Source organism: Plectropomus leopardus, chromosome 24 (genome assembly GCF_008729295.1).
Source record: "Plectropomus leopardus isolate mb chromosome 24, YSFRI_Pleo_2.0, whole genome shotgun sequence".
NCBI classification, from domain to species: Eukaryota; Metazoa; Chordata; class Actinopteri; order Perciformes; family Serranidae; genus Plectropomus; species Plectropomus leopardus.
In genome coordinates, this window is record NC_056486.1 from 11,151,690 (window position 1) to 11,170,813 (window position 19,124).

Genomic DNA, 19,124 nt, shown 5'->3' on the forward strand with positions numbered 1-19,124 from the left:
TCATCTAGTATATTTGACATTTTACTTCCACCATGTCATACAAAATGTGCAAATGACATATGAAATGTACAAATGTAATTTATATGTGGTTTGCAGAAATGCACAGTGTATACAATTTATTATGGCAACTGGGCTGAAAAATACCAATGGATTATTTTAGATACAACTTACATAAATTGGCTCTTTACTGACACTTAATTAAAAACTCACACATTCTCTTTAATGACATTAAATCTGCAATTACAAATGTTAAAGATTACAAATGTTAGCCTTAAAGGTCATGGATATCTTACCTTATAATATCATCAAGTCAGCAGTTAAATGACTCAGTAAGGGTCTTGGGTTTCTTACATTGTGAAAAGCCATAAGGCCTGTAGTTTTCAAAATGTATCATTAATAATAATATGTTGATTAGTGAATGAAAATATCTATAAGCATTGGTAAATTTATAGAGCCCTTAGTTGCAACCTTGCACAAACCATGCCCTAATAGACAGAAGTTGCATGGTGTTTATTGTTCATTTCTTTCTCTCATCCTGAGAGACCCAAAACTCCATTAAAAATAACAACAAGACTGTTTTGCTGTCATGCTAAATATTCTATACTACCTTGACTTCTTGATTTCCCTGCAGAGCTGTGCTTCATTGGAGTGCGGCGCTGTATGGGCGTCGAGCCATATGCACACCTATGACCGTATTAACCTAGCCGAATGTTCACTAGCCACTGGAGTGAGATTATACCACCCAGCCCTCTCACTTTTTAAAGCTCAGCACTTATGGGATGATGTGGAACTGCAAACCTGTGTGCGCACTGATCCGCGGATAATATGGGAGGGAGAGAGGAGGTAGATGTAAGGGGTAAAGGTCACTCGTTATCAATTTGTTATCCTGAAAGTAACACCAGCGGAGTGTGTTCAAGCACATAGGCAAGAAGACAGAGAAAGGCCTGCTGCTGTCTCTCCCCCTGTACAAACTCCCACTTATTTCCTATACGCAACATAAGATCGAATAATGCGCACTTAATCAAAATCGCTGGGGATTTAAGGGGTTTTGAGTACTGAATTACTAAAATTGCAGAAATTGCAATGGGAGATTTGTGTCTTTGCACAAGCTTCTGAAAGGGATTCAGCCAACAGCTATTCTTCCATTCATGAGGAAAAGATCCTGTCAATTTCCTGTTTCCTCTACAGGAATACATAACCCTTGTTTTAGTTTATACAGTCTGTTCTGTGCACACTCATTGTAGATGTACTTTTGCTGGCTAATCACTAGCATTACACCAAAAAAGAGGAGATATTCAAAGCAGTCAGTGCAAATACTGTCATCCGTGCCCCTTGAGGGACTTTAAAATTCAACAGTTTGGAGTAAAGCAACAGAGCGCTGGTAATCCAACACACTTCAATGGAGAAATGACCAACGTGGAGCTGAGTGGACAACTTATTTTTGGTATAAAGCACTTTTCAACCACAAAACACTTCAGGGATTGAAGTCATGATCTTGCAGTTTTAGATGTTCTAGTCATAAGCCTACAGTGCAGCTATAACACTGTGGGAGTGAGACTTTAAGAACGAGCAATGAGTATAAAAGGCCTCCTAAAGTGAGATTTCAAAGGCCAAAGGGTTGCTGGTGATTTGCTTCAGAGATTTCAACAAAAGCAAACTGTCAGTTTGAATCAACAGCCAAAAGATTTTTCTCTAAGAACTTATCACTGCCTATCAAGAGATGATTTATCTACTGTAGTGTTACTGATTATAATATCCTCTTGCTTACTATCAAACCTCAATATTTAGCACAAATACTCAAAGCAGGGTCAAGATATTCTCAAGATTTCCCTGGAGCATACTACTATGCATTAACCATTTCACTGGATCAGCATTCAGTTTGTTAGTAGGTGTGAACATGAGGCCATTGTCAAGTGTTGCCTAGTAAATTACCCTCAATGCCACAAATTCCGACGTCCTGAACTCAAAGGATTTGCATAAAATTACTCAACCGGCGGATACAGGATTGTCTCTGACAATAGAGGCCACTCAACCAATGCTTCTAAGAAGATATTTGATAATCTGGCAGTAGTTATCTTTGCTGGAGACATCACCAAGGAAATATAAGATTGAATGAGAATGAGTGAACCCGTCTATTGTCTCCCACTGAGCGAGGGCCAAGGCTTTACTAGAAGCTATATTCAGAGACGGAGCTTAAGGAGATGATGACTTTCTCAAAATACGTGTAGGGACGATTAACCCTTGCACACCTCATTCATATAAGGGGTAGTTGCATCGTAAAAGAGGGCCTAACACGTGGATTTATACGTTCAGACCAAACATGTCATACTGATATTATTTTTTCTTTTTATTCATTGTTAACAAAAAGGGAAGTCTACCTTTTACATTATAGTCAAGGTTCAGTAGTACAAGTCCACAACTGGTATCTTCGAGTCCAAATCAGAGTATTTTCTGGTGAGTTGCCATGCCATTTCGATGATCATGCTCGACTAGGCGCAAATGGGAAAGGAAAGTTGGAATTGTCTCTATGTATTTTGCCTGAAGCCACTTTCCCCAACAGGGAGTACAGAAGTAATAGTCTGTTACGTAAAAGAAGTGACTCGAGGTCTCCAGATATACCTGCAGAGGTAACGTTGGCAGAGGAACAGGGGGGCCGGTCTCGAGTCCTTTGACATGCCTGTCATCTCAGATGAAAATCTCTATTGAATCACTTGGACTATGAGATTCTGCTTGTGCAGTCTGAAGCCAACCGGGCAGTGGACGCAAGAAGTACGGAGCTGAGTGACACCTGGTGTGATTAAATGTGACTTAATCACATTTGCATATGTTAATGGCAGGTATGTACAGTGCATTCTGCCAAGCACCACTCTGTAGTGTCCTTATTGCAACAAAAAGAGGACACAGGTATGAAATTCTTTAGGCATTTTGTAATTGCATCAGACTATACTTTTTTGTCATTTCTTTTTTTTTTTTTTGTAGTTATTGTTAGGAACTGCAGCACTTTATCTTTTCCCCCTTTTTTTCAGTGTTTTTCCTTCTTGTTGAGTGTTGTCCCCAGTTTCTTTCCCCTGTCTGTGTGTGTCTTAAGATGGGCGTGGCTGCTCTACATTCTGCTCTCCACCTCACACACCTGCAGCTCCTTTCACACCTGCTGATCATTTACTCTGTTTTCAAGCTACCTGATTTAAGCTTTCCTTCTCTTGAGTTTTCTCCAGTTCCTTCTCAACGCCTCTGTGGTAATATGTCACCCTTTATCTTAATCAGTTTTTTTGTGAACCATGCATCAATCTGTCTTCTTCTCTGTAAAATTCACCAGTCCTTTCAGGATTTGTTTATACTGTTAAAGTTAGTTAAAAACCATGTCAATATCAAGAGTTAAGGAATCAAATCCTTTTTTAATGTGGTTTGTATCTACAAATGCTTGGCGATTCATCGTTCTTCAAATGTGGGTAACATCACAAGAACACGTTACCTTTGCCCTAGCCAAAATAGTGAGAGTACCACTGCCTCTCAAAGTCAGTAATGTCAGCCCCTGAATATTTTTGTACAGAGCTTCATTTTTCATTGTTGCAACTTCAATAACCTAAAGTCCAATTCAAAAATCGCAAGTGGTCAAGAGAACCATGGCGATGCCAATTCAAGAAAAATGTCCTCCATGCCACACTTTATCTATTATGGATGACACTGAACATTTATCCCCTCTATATTTGAGAGAATACCTTGACAATGCCCAAGGACAACACTACAGAACACCTCTGGTAAACAACAAAGAAATGTAGGCGATCTTTTGTATATTATGTACAACAATTATCATCTTCCCAAAGGGAGGCAACTGAATGTATTTCATCGCAGTGAGAAATGATTTATCTAGACATATAGGCATAATACCTGCCAGTGGCAAAATTCCATCTGTTTTGCGACTGCAGTACTTTCAGCAGTTAAAATCACAACAGTAATTATGCCAGCGTCTGCATCTGCACCCTATCTATATTCCCTCAGTCTCAAGAGATACAGCTCATCATTTCCCCTGGAGGATTAAATCTATCTTCTATAGTCTCTCAAGTAGAAAAAGTAACAAAACAGGCCGAATCTTCTTTGAATGGAATCTTCTAATCCGCCACTATAAGGATGCGATTCGTTCTTTAGGCCGGCAGTTCAAGTAAATAAACCGCCTCAATAATTCAGGAAGTTCCGCATAAAGAGGATGGAGTGTATATGATTTGGATCTTGCGCAACATGCTCTTAGGATGTGGCGGCAGCCATCTTAATGAGTTTGCAGCTTATCATCACTCACGAGAGAAAGCAAATCAATCACTTCCCTTGCATAGTGATGGGTGCAGAAGGGGGGACGGAGCAAGGAGAGCGAGACAGAGAGAAGTAGAGATGTGTGATGAGAGAAAGCTCGTCAGTCCGCGGGTGTTGTTTACCACAACAGCCCTCTGCCAAGGATTTTCCTAAAGGGACACTTGTTTTAATAAAAACGGGCCCCATATTAAATTCTAATCCATTAGCGTGGCTGGCGAGCTCTGGCTGATGCTTTATCAAAGCATTGGAATAGATGAATGTCCCTTCATTATCGCGGCTGGACCGTTTCAATAAACAGGGTCCGGTCCCTTTCTCATGCCAGGGTTACGTTGGAATTCACAGCACACCTATTCTGCGAATAATGCAGCTGTTTGTTATAAAAGGCCCTGCCAATTTATTGCTAAAAAGGTTGTGTCAAGGACATTTTGACCATATGTGCCTTTATAGCTGTGGGGGTGTTTGACATCTTGAATCAATCACGTCTTTGTCTTGCCTCAACGGATATTTTTTTATTTTTAGCATGATATAAATATATTTAAGGATTATGTGGAAGCTCACGTCATGATAAATGTGACAGCCACAGGCTCTCTTTTCATTAATTGCAGGTCAGAACCCCCATTTTGAGACACAGACTTGATAACTGCAGGCCTGGCTGCTCATTAGTCACCAGATTTGCCGGTTTGTGTTTTCACTCTTGAGCATTATATTAAGTTATATAAGTCGTAGCAGTGGCTGCACTGCGGAAACGGTCAAAGTGCTTCCTCTTCCCCTTCAGGCAGATGACCATCACAAGGGTTTTTTTAAGAGTTCGCCTTCAGTGTGATGAGCAGGGATGAAGAGCAGGACATCAATAACAGGAACTGGCGGTGGAGTGGATAATTAGCCTTAAAAAGGAACAAAGGATCAATAACCCCCCTTTGCCAAGAGTTTGTTCATGGGGAAAACAGGTTCCAGTGCAAGACCATCAGCTTGTACGGGTGACACGAGGACACCAGCGAGACTCATCTATCAGGTTGGACTCTGAGGCTGATAGAATAGATATACTGTAATGAAAGTTCAAGACTTTTTTTTTTATTCTAGGCTGATGATCACAAGAAAATCACAAAGAAAAGTTGCCTTGGGAGTCTTATAGCACAAATAAAGCACAGATGGAGGATGACCCACTTTGTATATAGTACACTGATGAGTTAAAAGACACTAGTTTGTCACATTCTTACTTATTAAATCACGAAGAAGATAAAGTGGAGGGATTTTTTTTAACACTTACCAACTTTGGAATTTTATTTTGGAAAGCATTTGTCAGTTATTTTTGTATATTTTATGTGACTGACATCATATCTGACATGATCTAAATTATCCTGACAAGGTAAATCCCAACCATCTGGTACCCTAGGCAGGTTAAAACAAATGCCATGAATGATTTAGATACACTCTTTCACCCAGGTCTGATTATTCTACTGTAACTAACTTCCTGACAGAATTAAAGAAAAATAGAATTAAAGGTAGAATCTGGCACAGATTGCTGATTGGAGGGTGACACATTTAATATATCATAAACTTATTTATTTTTGTTGGGTATTTTTTAATATATGTCTGTTGCTTAAAGTTCAATTTGAATAAATAATGTTTTTATTTTTGTTGCAATATATGATAATGAATGTGCTTATTAAGGATGTAAAATAGTATAGCTTATGGCTGTGCTGAAGCAAAACTATCCGGCTATCATTTCCAAATTTACTGTGTGCTTATCAGTGTTATGAAATGCACAGAGCATATTCACGCACTTGTCGTCACACTGACATACAGTATCTAACAGTTTTAGTTGTTTCACAGCTATATAAATACTCTAATCAAAATTCATTTTCCTTCACACATTTTTTTTCATTAATTAGCACCCCATAATAAAGATGTATGAAAGAGATTTATCACAAGTTACCCTGTTATTTTGCTCTTTCGTTGCCATAAATCTAAATTTAAATAGATCTCGTAGATCGTGGAATTTTCTAAATCAGCTAATTTTTTTGCAAGTTGTGGAACATTTGTTACCAAGTTCTCATGTTTTTTAAATAAAATGCACCGATTTGTCCAGGGTTCAAAGGTTTGAATACTTTAAAGCTGTCTGAAAGCAGTACAAGAAAAGAGATGTTACTTCAGGTTTCAAAGGGTTAAGAGTGTATGCATAAGTGTATATCCCAAGTATTTCTTACTTTTTTGTATCAATTAATGACAGCTCCATAAATTCAGAAGTTATTCAGAAGAAATTAATTATTTTTATGTAATAGCATATACTCATAATTAATCAAAACTACTCTATCGTCATTTTGAACCCACTTGTGAATGGGCATGCAGTAGGCTCCAATGCATCTAAGCGTTAAGCAGATGTAAGCCCCAGAAAGAATTCTGTGGTGGGATTCATGCGGTTTTAGAAGCTGTTCCACCCAGCTGGGAGAAAATTCGTACCAACATGGGGTAACCGTGAATGTTTGTCATTTTCAGCATGAAAATGGTCAAATGTCGACATGCTCCAAGCACTACACCAGCATGCAATATCACCTATTGGTAGCTTGAGTACAAAGATTGAAGGAATGTTTTTAAAAAATCCCATATTTTGTTCTAATGTGCTGTTTTTTGTTTTTATTGTGTTGTCGATCTTAGACATCAGAGGACACATTTCTTTCAAAGCATTCTGGGCATGATCTCAACAAGGGCAGAGGTATACCAAACATGCCTGAGATCAGGAGGCAGTTATAGATTCATCCGCTCTGGCATGACAATTCTTGGCAGTTGATGCGAAAAACAACTTCTGTACCCTTGAGCAAAGAGTTCCCAGTGCTGACAGTGTGGTTGAACTGGAAAACTAGAAATGCAAAGCTGCTTGGAAATCAAATGCATTTTCAGTGGAGAGATCTATGAAATAAAAGGTTAAACGGTCCATTCCAAACAAGTTTAATCTCTGTTTATGACGATAGCCCATAAACCTGAGAGCCCATCCCAGCAGCGACCATGGGAAAAACTGGTGCAGAGGTCATGAATAAAGGCAAGTGGAGACAATCTGCTGCTTCAAATACCACAACCATGTCAATGCTTCATTTCACTTATGGTCCTTTTTCTCTTATTCCTGATGAAACTCACCAGCCAACTGTCCAGACACAGAGTATCCCTTTTGTTGTTCCAAATGAAAGGTTTTTTTTTTTTCTCCTGGTGATACAGACTGATGAGTTTCATTGATGAGCTGAGGCTTCAAAACAACTTCAAAAAAAAATCTCATAATAATACCAAAAAGTGAGCTACGTGTTGAGACCGAAAATCAAAAAACAGGTCTGCGAGATAACACTCCAGCTATCACGGGTCTTGTGTTTATAATAGCCTGTCTGGCTTTAATTATTACCACATAAGTAATCTCAGAGGTGCAAATTGATTATTTGATTTTTTTTTACATTAAGTTGGAACCTACAGGGACCCCAATTTCCGCAGCATTTGAATATTATCTTCTTTTGAAATCATGTTTTCATCTTAAAGCTATTAACAGGTTTGTGGAAACACAAATGGATGTTTAAAGCACAGTAGTATGTAATTATCTTGGTATGAATTATTAATTTCATCATACTGTGACTGATTAAATGCAATCACTTCAGTTAAGCAATTTGTGGTAGTAGTGGAGATTTTGTGACAGGGGCACAAGGATGATGCTTATTTTTTACATTTGTTTTGTTCCAAAGCATTCTATTACTGTTGACTGTCATTCTTAAGTTAAATATAAATGTCCATATTCACCTGCCAAAATATAGAGATAACAAATGTATTAACTTGCAGGTAAAAGGTCTCTCCATTGGCTATTGCTGCTAATGCTAACTACAATTTCCATATCTTTAAAAAAAAATAAAAAATAAAGCAAGTAAAGGTGCAAAATAAATACTGTGAAAGTATTAAAACATACACTCTACGGAAAAATGTGCACACTCCATATTTAAAAACTGTGCCTTTAAACAAGCGGTCAGGATATCTGGGAAGTTGTGATGTCACAATTGCACTGTATAGACCATTTCAAATGTAATTATGGTGCAGAGGTGCAGAGAGGGCAGATGTTAAAGACCCTGAAGCACTGACCAATCAGAGCAGACAGTCAAATACAGCAGGGTGGCTTAAAGAGACAGGCGCTCTGTCCGAGTTCACACTCTGTTTCAGACAGAGGGTGAATGTAGGTATGTTCAGACCGACAGTATAAGAAAAAATAAATAGTTGAAATAATTGAAAGCATGTAAAAATGTTAGAGTAGAAACCCAAAATTCAACTATGAACCTGACAAAGGGCATTATATAGAACCTTTAAGAATTGCATTGCCTTTCTTTACCTACTTTTACCATTGTTTGTTTTGTTTGGGGTTTTTTTGTATCATTTACTCAAGTATACTTTGACTGAAATATTGGTCCTGTTCTGTTTAAAATTGGAACCTTTACACAGCACAAAGGTCACATGCTGTAATCATCACATTAGAAACTATTGTGGAGCCATTAGCAGTGAACATTCGGTCAGCAGAAAGTAGAGGAGTAATTTGGGTTCACTTCAGTTATGCACTCCATTTTGTTAAAGTTGAAGTGATCTGGAGCTTCTCGTCTTGCTAATTTCCGCAATTAGACATAATCGGGAGGAAAACCTGTGGATATTGTCATATTATGTGTGGACCTTATCTGCAGCTTAGCATCCATGCTGCTTGTGCTGACAGATTCCCAGCCTATAACATTTCCTCGCAGCAAAGGCAGCATAAAAATGAGAATGTCAGCCTCAAGAGCAAAAATGGACAGACCTTTTACTGCCGGCCAATTAAATTCCTCTTTATTTTCTGCAGAGGATTTTTTTATGTGGAAAAAAGTCCCTGCTAAGGTTATATCTACAGACGAGGTAGCTGTTTGCACCCATGGAATGCATTTTTACCACAGGTCACTGTGTAAACCAGTTTATATTGCTTTTCAAGGTATTTTTCATTTAATGCTGTTACAAAGTCATGCACGAAAAGACAGACACAGACTTAACGGTACCCTTCAAAATGTCTGCAACAAAACGAAACCATACTTTCTCACTGAGCGCAGTCACGCTGCTGTTTCCAGTTGGTTAGATTGATTCCTCGCTGCTAATGGTTTAATTTTGGCATAATTCAATAACCACATTCTCCCCAGATACCTTACACATTTATATGGAGTCTATAATAATATCTTGGCAGTTAGATGAGTTAGGATCTCTGGTGGTTTAATTCAGTGCTAATTTCTCCTGTTAACACACTTTAACATGGCAAATGAGATACACAGCGATGACTTGTTCCTACTGTTTGCGCCTTGCTTTGGACCAGGAGTGTAAATATGGGAGGCCACTAGGGGATTACAGAAGGTTGTGAATGTAAACTTGTTTGATTAAATCTGTGATTGTTTTGAGTAAAACTGGAGGTTAAGTTCTCTGATTTGTCATACACACTGTAGAAAATGGATTACACCAGGTGGTGCTCGGGTAACAGAGTGTGAAAAGGAAGCAGGGGGTGTTAAAGTAAGAGTGTGATAAAAGCCCCGTAGCACCCACTAATGTAATAATCTCTTAAATTAGAATATAATTTGCACCTAACCTGACTGAAAATATAAAAAAAAATCCAATAATGTAGTAACTTGACCAATAATGTAATAAAATAAGGTGATAATTTGAAAAAAGCACGCTTTTCCCTAAAAAAAAAACTGCTTTTGTCACTATCCCAGCTGGAAATGTAGCTGCGACTCTGTAAAAAAACAACCACATTTTATAGAACTATTGCCAATGGAGAACAATGATGGATCAATACAAAACATCTACATTTAGTGCATCAAATATCACTAAAAACACATAAATTATTAATTACCTCACAAAATATCATGGGGAAAAAAAACATGTTTAGCTCAAAATACCATTTTCTGAGGCACATTTCCGTCTGGAAAAAAAGTGCTATTATCCCTGCTGGGAAAAACAGCGCTGGTTGCACCCACATTTGATGCTAAAAAACTGCTTAAAAAAACAGCAATGACTCCACATCAAAACCATTTTTATTGTCTTTTGGTCTTGAACCATTGTCTTGTGTGGTCTGCAGCTTGGTAGACATTTCTCCCTCCACCTCCCAAAGACAAAGTCAGCTCATATACTGTGTCACTTTAGAAACATTGTCATGATACCTATGAAACGTACAAATGTAACGTATCCGTGCTTTGCAGAAACGTACAATGCCAACATTTTCTTCTGGTGACTGGGTTGCATTAGAACAAGTCACATCAAAATGCCATCCTGTCCGTGCTATATTCATCCCCATTCTTGCAGTGTAAATTAATATATATTAGTAGAAAAAGTTATAATTCCTAAGCAGAAATACAGGAAATGAAGGCCTCAACACTCCACCAAAGGAAGCCAAAACAAAAAACACACGTTTTAGTAGCCTACAAAAGCAAACATCTCAGTTCTGCCCTGTATTTGCAGTCCTCTTCATAATAATGTTACTTTTCATGAATGGCGTCAGATTCTTCATGCAAACCCTGCAGCAGTTATTATTAGTTTTTTTTTTCTCTTCCACTCTTGTTTGTTTAGATCAGTGCCAGTGATGACGCACCGTGGACAAATGAATGTAATGCACAAGAAGGTATGTGAAGATCAAAAGATTTTTTGAGTCTAAAAACAATATTTCCTGCACAGCTTGAATCAAACTTCATACGGTAACTAACAGTATTAGCCATGTAATTAATCATGGCTGCACATTGCAGTGCTTCTCATTTTCTGTTTGTTTTTGAATATCACCATTCAACCCTTGTGAACTTCATCACACTACTCTCACTCCCTCTTCTACGTACATGGAGCCTACACACACACACACACACACACACACACACACACACACACACACACACACACGCTCTCTCTCACACATACAGCACAGAGAACATCACAAGTAGCTGACGTCAACACTGCTGTAAGAGCTCTGAGAGCCCCTCCACAGGAGCCAATTTTTAACAAGCACACCCACACTCTGCCAACTTCAGCCTTGCTATTGTCCAAACACAAGCAAACTGTCACTCACTGCGCTCCGGGAGGAGGACAGTTGCAAAACAATAGTTTTCCCATCATGACAAGTCCATTTTGGATGGTTAAACCCAGCGCCGAACTTTATCCCTTTAGCAACTATATCTCGCGAGCTGAAATCAAATAACACTGCTTGATGTTGGAATTGTATTTTTTTTCCTTGTCAGTACTATTCAGTGGTATTTTCAATAGCCACATTAGTATGTCTCTCTCACAAGTGAGAAAATGAGTTTTTCTACCTCCCACCATTTCATTATCTGAGCGATCTCCCAGTGCGCAGTCTAATTCCTTTAGCAAGGCCCGGTTTCTGCAGACTCCTCACCAAAGCCTCTGTGATAGAAACAAAATGGGGACAGGAGAGAAAGGGAGCAGGAGATACGGAGAAGGGAGAGAGAGAGCTAACGAGTGGAATTTTACTGTAAATCAGAGACCTGTTGAAGTGTATGCACGGGCATACGGGTGCATTGCAGAGACGGACCCACAAAGACGTGCACAAGCCACCCACGTACAAGCCTTATCTGGCTCTTTCAAACCATCAGTCTAGGAAACATACAAACACCTCTAGAGAAACCAATTTTACCAATAACAATAGGGCGTCTAATTGCGAGGCAAACTCATGCTATGTAAACACATTTTCTTTTTGAAGAGAACCTGTAGGGCAAACAATATGCTATACAAAGCAATAAATGCTGTTGGACAGCCTGAAGTCATTTAAAGAGACAGTGATAAACAAGTCGTCCTGGTGGAGGGGACCAACAATGATTAGAGAGCAACAATTACAAAACACTAGTACCATAAACATCAAAATATACCATATTGATTCATATAAGTACACACCAGAACAAATTCCTCGTATTGTGTTAACTATACCTGGCAATAAATCTTTTTCTGATTCTGATTCTGACAACTAGATGTGCAGCTCACTAAAAGGGGCAGTCCCCTGATTTTACACATTAATATCAGTATACTTTGACTACAAAGAATATCTGCATTACTAACTGGAGTCATGGAGTCTGGAATATATACCAAGGTCCAATGAAATATGCTATTGAGTTGCATTATGGAAAGTTTAGGTTCCAGTCTTTGTGAAACAATAGAACTTAAGATTTAAGATAACTCTGCTTCAATTTTGACCATTCTTGTCTAAATCCATTTCTATAAACTCCCTAACATTCTGAATATACAAGTTTTCATTGGAAACTGATCATTTCTGCAGTACTTTATCTTTTCCCACGTGTTTCTCCAGTGTTTTCCGTCTTGTTGAAAGTTTGTCCCCAGGTTGTTTCCACAGTGTGTGTGTGTGTGTGTGTGTGTGTGTGCATCTCGGGCTGGGCGTGGCTGATCTAAATTCTGCTCTCCAGCTTAACTCCTCACACCTGCAGCTCCTCACACACCTGCTGATCCTCTACTCTTATTGCAAGCTACCTGATTTAAGCCCAACTCTCCTCTACTTTTTGCCAGTTTATTGTGAAGCCTTGTGTGGTTACACCTTAGCCTTCATTTTAATCATTATTTTGAAAAGATTCTGGAAGTTTTTGCCCTGTTTTTGGAAACCTGCCTCAACCTGTCCTCTTCTCTGTGCTTCAGATCTGCCAAACTCACTAGCCCTGTTAAAACCCTTTTCACTTTCACAAACTGATCCTTGAACTGTTTAAACTACCACCGTGTTCTTATGTCTGCATTGTGGGTCCTAACAAGAACTTCTAGATTATAACGTGTAGCTTGATCAAAGGCCCTACAAAAATATGACGCTCTTATTGCTCCACTAGTTTGGCCAGTGGCCTTTCACATTTCAAAATATGTTGCTCTTAGTACCCCTCTAGCTTGGTCTCTGGCCCTATACTGAAAATATGACTCTAAATATCCCTCTAGATTGTTCAGTGACCCTACGCTACACTCAAATTACCCCTCTAGCTTGGTCAGTGGCCCTATTCTTCAAAATATGAGGCTGTAGGGACCCTTATAGTTTGGTCAGTAGCCTTGTGCTTCAAAATATGACACTTTTGGTTCCCCTTCAGCTTGGTCCGTGGCCCTATGCTTTAAAATTTAATGCTCTAAATACCCTATTCTTGCTTTTTCTACTACATTACTGGAGTTAGTTAAAAAGCCTGGGGATCTAATACAGACACTGTAAGGTGCCTTGTGTGACTGTGTAAAAAAGAAAAACAACAACAACAACGACAAGGACGGTATATGCTGCACCCTAGGAGGAAGAACAGTTTGGAAAATGCTGTACTCAATCTCCAGAATGCCCCTTTAAAATCTGAAACATCTCAAGCAACCTTTAAACAGAAAAAGACAAATATCTTCCTTGCCTGTACATCCTCAATCCTGACATGCTGGACTCGACCTTGTCCCTCAGCTGTCAGTTGCACTTGAGCAACACAATTACCCGACGATAACCTGCAAAACCTGCATTTTTCATGCGTTATCAAACCTATTTCATTCTGTGTGCAATGTGATGACGTAAATGAGGCAGGGCAGGATTCCAAAGCACACACAGCATACATAGAAGCTGCCCGGACAGGCTTTAGTTAAATGACACTCTGAAGGAAGCCATACATCAACCTTTTCTTTTTTTTTTTGGCTGGGCGTTGCCAGGCTCGGCTGGGGAGTCAGTAATGCTGTGGTTGCCATTTATCAAACGACAGGGTTACTGCAGCTCTGGATCAACGGGTGCAGCCGCCATAAACAAACAAACAAAATGGAAGGCCTGGTGAATACAACCAGGGGTGCCCAGTGGGAGCAGGAAAAGAGATACAGGAAGAGGAGGAGCAAATCCATGACAAAAAATGAGTAAATACAGCATGAAAGAGCACTGTGGCGTCTCCCTCTCTTTCTCTTCCTCCACACTGACACAAAGACACCTCTTTAAACGCTTTGATCACACATATCTCTCTGTGGGTATCCAATCACGTGCACGTCATCTTAGCCTTTGATTTCTTTAAAACGCAGAAACATGTGGTCCTGTAAATGGAGTATATAATGTCCATTCAGATTGGACTGGGGGGGGGGGTCTGACTAATGCTAACGGCAGGATAAAAGGTTCTTGAAATTTCCATTATTTCCATCTAGGCAGTAATTCAAGGAGGAAAGTGGGACTCTATCTCCCACATAATTACATGCTCTATATGTCATGCTCTATGTGTACATTATATCATATTTTTCATATTAATGCAAGAAGAGCATTTTTGTATCTCTGCATTTTTATCACTGCATATGATGGTACATCAATTCATGCCAACACATAAAAAACAAATTCAACGATATCTTTCCGATAATTACCATCTCCATCAGGAAAAGTAAAAAATGAATGAAAAAATTTCTAAAGTAAGAAACTGGATTCAATGGATAGAAATATTTCCATAGAAAACATTCAGATTCGATCAAAACACGCAAAAAGGAAACTTATTTTTTGCATTTTTACAAACAAGACACACAAATCAATTCAAGATCATATTTAGTCGCCACATTCTGTCAACATGTGTATTGAAAGAGGGGAAACAAGTCCTCACAGCAGTTAAATAAATGGAATAAAAGTCAGCCAGCCACATTAGGCATGTTTTTTTTTTCGGCAGATGGCATTAGAGTCTGGATCCAGACTGCACTTTTAAATGCAATAGATTATTTCTTAGTTAATTCAGCACAGGCTGGACAGTGGGAGTGTTAACTGAGAGGCAGATTAGCCCAAAAAGCTGATAATGAACAGAAAAGTTAGAACTAATGGTGGGGCATGTTTAACTGCAGAAGCTAATAGATGATAATTAATCATTTTCTTGGATAAATAAAAGCCAAACATGCGCATGTTTTCTTCTTCTTCATTGGAAATACCTTCATTAATCATAAACCTTGAGTACTTTCTTTTTAGTATGTGCTTGATTTTACAAGTTTTTACGATAATTGAGTCCTTGAAAGTCCCTTTAAATGTTAACAGGTTTGCCATGACATTTCATGATAACAACACTTCATACATAATGCATTTTGTCCATAAAACAAGCCCGCTCATAATGATTTGGATTTACACAAGACTGCAGGAGCAAACTACTGAGTGTTATGCAGAAAAGCATGAATATGAACGGAATCTGATCAGTAATTATGGCAACATCGGCTAAGAGCGAGGAGGTGTTTGGTGATGTGGGGGTGAAAATTGGTTGAGTGCTGATGAACATTTGAGCATTTCTACATGCCTGAAGGAATTCCATTAACCACTCTGATTAAAGTAATCATTGGAGCCATCGGTGCCTGTCAGATGCCATCCCTGCCCTCTCAATTACCCAGATCTCCTTGAACTCAATTGCTCACATCATCATGGAGACTGGGTGGTAGGGAAGCGGTGAGGCTGCGCCGAGGATGAGGCATCTTTGGCTTGGGGGGTAGGTGAACATATGGAATATGTCCACCCCCTCTATCTGTCTCTGTATACAGAGGGTGGCTACATATTAGCTTAATTATCTTTTATGCATATTGTTGCTGTGTCGGCTGGTACTCTCCAAATGTGGGAAAAAGCCTACAGGTCTTTGCACTTCTAGAGCACCAGATGGTTGAGGTTTGTCCAGTGGCGCCCCCAGAATTTTTCCATCGGGGTGGCGAGATGGGGCAAGTGAAAATCTTAGGGTGGAGCACCAAAAGCAAAAACTAAAAGTCAGATATTCTGAAAGCTATGTCATTATGGGGACATTTTGCATAGTGATATACTTTCGTTTCTTATTTTACAATTAATGTTGCCAAGTTTCACAATCCAACACAGTGGCCTCCAATTATTTCTGTATATTTTTGCCGAGGGGGCAGTGATTGTAGCAGAGTGAGTTGTAGCCCCGTCTGGCGGCCTCTTGGCAACACCAGTGGGATTGTCCGATCAGAAGACACATAGTGTCACTCAGTCACAATAATGCTGAATTTACTAGATTCACAATGAACATTGTTCGTATCAATTAATACCAATTAATCTGCAGAATAATTTCTCAATTAATTGATTTGTAGTTTTGTTGTATCCCAAATTATTCAAGTTTTAGATCATAAAAGACTTTCTTTTTTTTACTTTTTAAAAGCTGCAGCCAAAACATGTTTGGCATATTTGTGCTAAATATGATTCTACAATGTATTGCCAAAGTAGCTGATAATATGTCAAATTCTTGTCAGAGCAATTGATAAATCAGCCAATTGTTTTGACACTATTTGCAAGCAAATACTATATTTTGGCACTAGATACAGTCAAATATAATTTTGTAAAGCATATGTGGCCTTTTTTTCAATAAATTAAACCTTAAAACAATAAAAGCAAAATATATTACATGATAAGAATGATCAGCAGGTTTTTCTTTTGGTAACAGGCCCTTGCTTATTTTTTTTTATCATTTCCCATAACAACACATAAAACATGTTATAGAACATTTCTGAAGAGTAAAACCTGAGCATGTGGTAGGCTAGATTCTCAACTATCCAGGTATCCTGACCCTCAGGCCTGAGATTTACTGTTTGGCAGTTACTTTGTGGTGATCTTATGAATTGCAAATGTGTTTGGTAATGTGCACCATCAAATCACAATGTAACCTGAAAAGATAAAGGCCTCAAGGTTTCACCAGCGGCTGCAAAATAAAAACAGAGTTAAGTACCGTAAATGACTCTTTCTTACAATATGACATGGCCATAGGTTTTGTTTTCATTCGGAGTGGGGGCACAGGAAAAAGGGGGTATTCTGCCAAAAAATTAAGGATTAAACACTTAATTTCTTGTATTCTGGTCATTTTTAATGCACCAATTTATGCTTCTTCTGCATCAATTCATGGTGTGAATGCAAATGCACATGCTCTAAATACTGACGGGGACAACATGGCCCTGTGCCCCCCCTCCCCCTAAAAAAAAAGGAAAAATCTACATGATGTATAATCCTAAATAAATGTATCTTTGTTAACCAGAAAGTGAGAAGTTAATATTCAAACTGTACCTGAACTTAAAAAAAAAAGTGAATGCATACAAATTACATAATACAGACCTCTTAAAAGCTTTATCCAGTCCTGTGCATGTGTAGCATCAAGCTGTTTTTATTTACCATAAACACAAAACTCTGCCAGCACCATCTGAAAAGCTATGAAGTACAATTTTTAGCAAATGACTGCAAAATCAGATCCAGCAAATGTTTAATTAGCCTGGTATTTTCAGTGCGCCGTTAGAAAATGGTCGCCTCTGAGTTGAAAATAGCCGAGTGACAAGCCAACACTTCATGCAGCTTGGATGGGCTTCACATGTTGTACAATTCCACATTGATTAACTCTCAAATGGTGCGAAAGCAGAACGTGTAAGAGAATATTAGGAGCATAAACTGCCTGTCACTGTCTCTCCCATCTCTGAAACAAGTTATGTGCTGCGCTTTCTCCAAGTTCCAAGCCAAGAACACACTCTTCTGAACTCATGCATTGACTGAGGAGTTTTGTGACAGATAGATCTGATCTGCACCTACATCACGCTTGCGTTGCATCAGCCTCACATCAGATTTTGCACAATAGGTTTAGCCGTAAATCAGGGGGGCTCTTGTGGAGCATGAGGCAACATGAGCTGAGGTATTTCATTTCAGAACTTTCTGCCTTTTTCTGAATACAGATGTTGACCACTGCAGATTTTTTTTTTTTTTTTTTTGCTTTTTGGCATAGCATCCCAGAGCTCATGGAAGGCTATAAATAAATAATCCAGGAGGGAAACTCTCTGCCCTTCCTTGATTCTTTCATTTGTGTTAAGACCTAAAGAGCCCATTGGCTGATTAAAACCATTATTTCAACTGGCAAGAGTCTCTCTCTGGTGCTCTCTCTTCTCTACACGTACACACACACACACTAGAGCGTCCTGCAGTGGGATGCTTCATGCAGCCATTACTCTGGGACAGGGTTCTGGGTCATAACAGTGATAAACATCCACGCTTGGAGTTTGGGTGGGTAAAACGTACATGCACACAGATACAGTAATAACAAACCCATTTGGAATGCATGATTCAGTGATTATGTAATTGTACTCAATCTTCTTTTTTTTTAACTTAGCCAAATCATCCTGAATATTACCATATTCTAAAAAATTAAAATAATTATTGACATCTACATTTTAAACATTTAATCACTGGATAGATCAGGCTTAATCCTTGTTGCACCCCAGTAAACCATGATTTTTTTTCTGCGCTATCCCATAGGCCACCAATGCTGGGCGACTGCACACACTCCTTGGCTATGATTCACATCCCCTGCTACATGTATGACACATCCACAGTTACACTCGGTTCCAGAATCTCCCAAATGGTGCCTTCTGTTCTCATTCTGGGCTTCTATGAAAAGCTCCAACAAAATAAGGACCCCGAGCAGGGCTGGTTTCTTTTTTTGTGTGTGTCATTGAGAAAAGGCAGCTGGCACCTTGGTGAAAATAAAATTACTGAAAATTTATTTTAAGCAGATGTCATTAGAAATTCACAATAATCCAAATTCTGAGTGAGAAGATAAGGGACAGATTAACACTGACATGGCCTCTCCAGAGAGATCCCTGTCTGTCTCAGTCAGGGAACATTGGATTCCTAAATGGTGATGCTCACCGCACACTGAAAATGGTGGCACAGTGCATCCTTTGCATTTTTATAGACCTACTTTGCATATTGGATTTAAGTGGGTCAGAGTAACTTAAAGTCCAACTGAAATGAAATTGCATTTTTGCGTGTGTGTGCTACAGCACAGGGAGACATTTACATATATTTTTGTGTCCCCTAG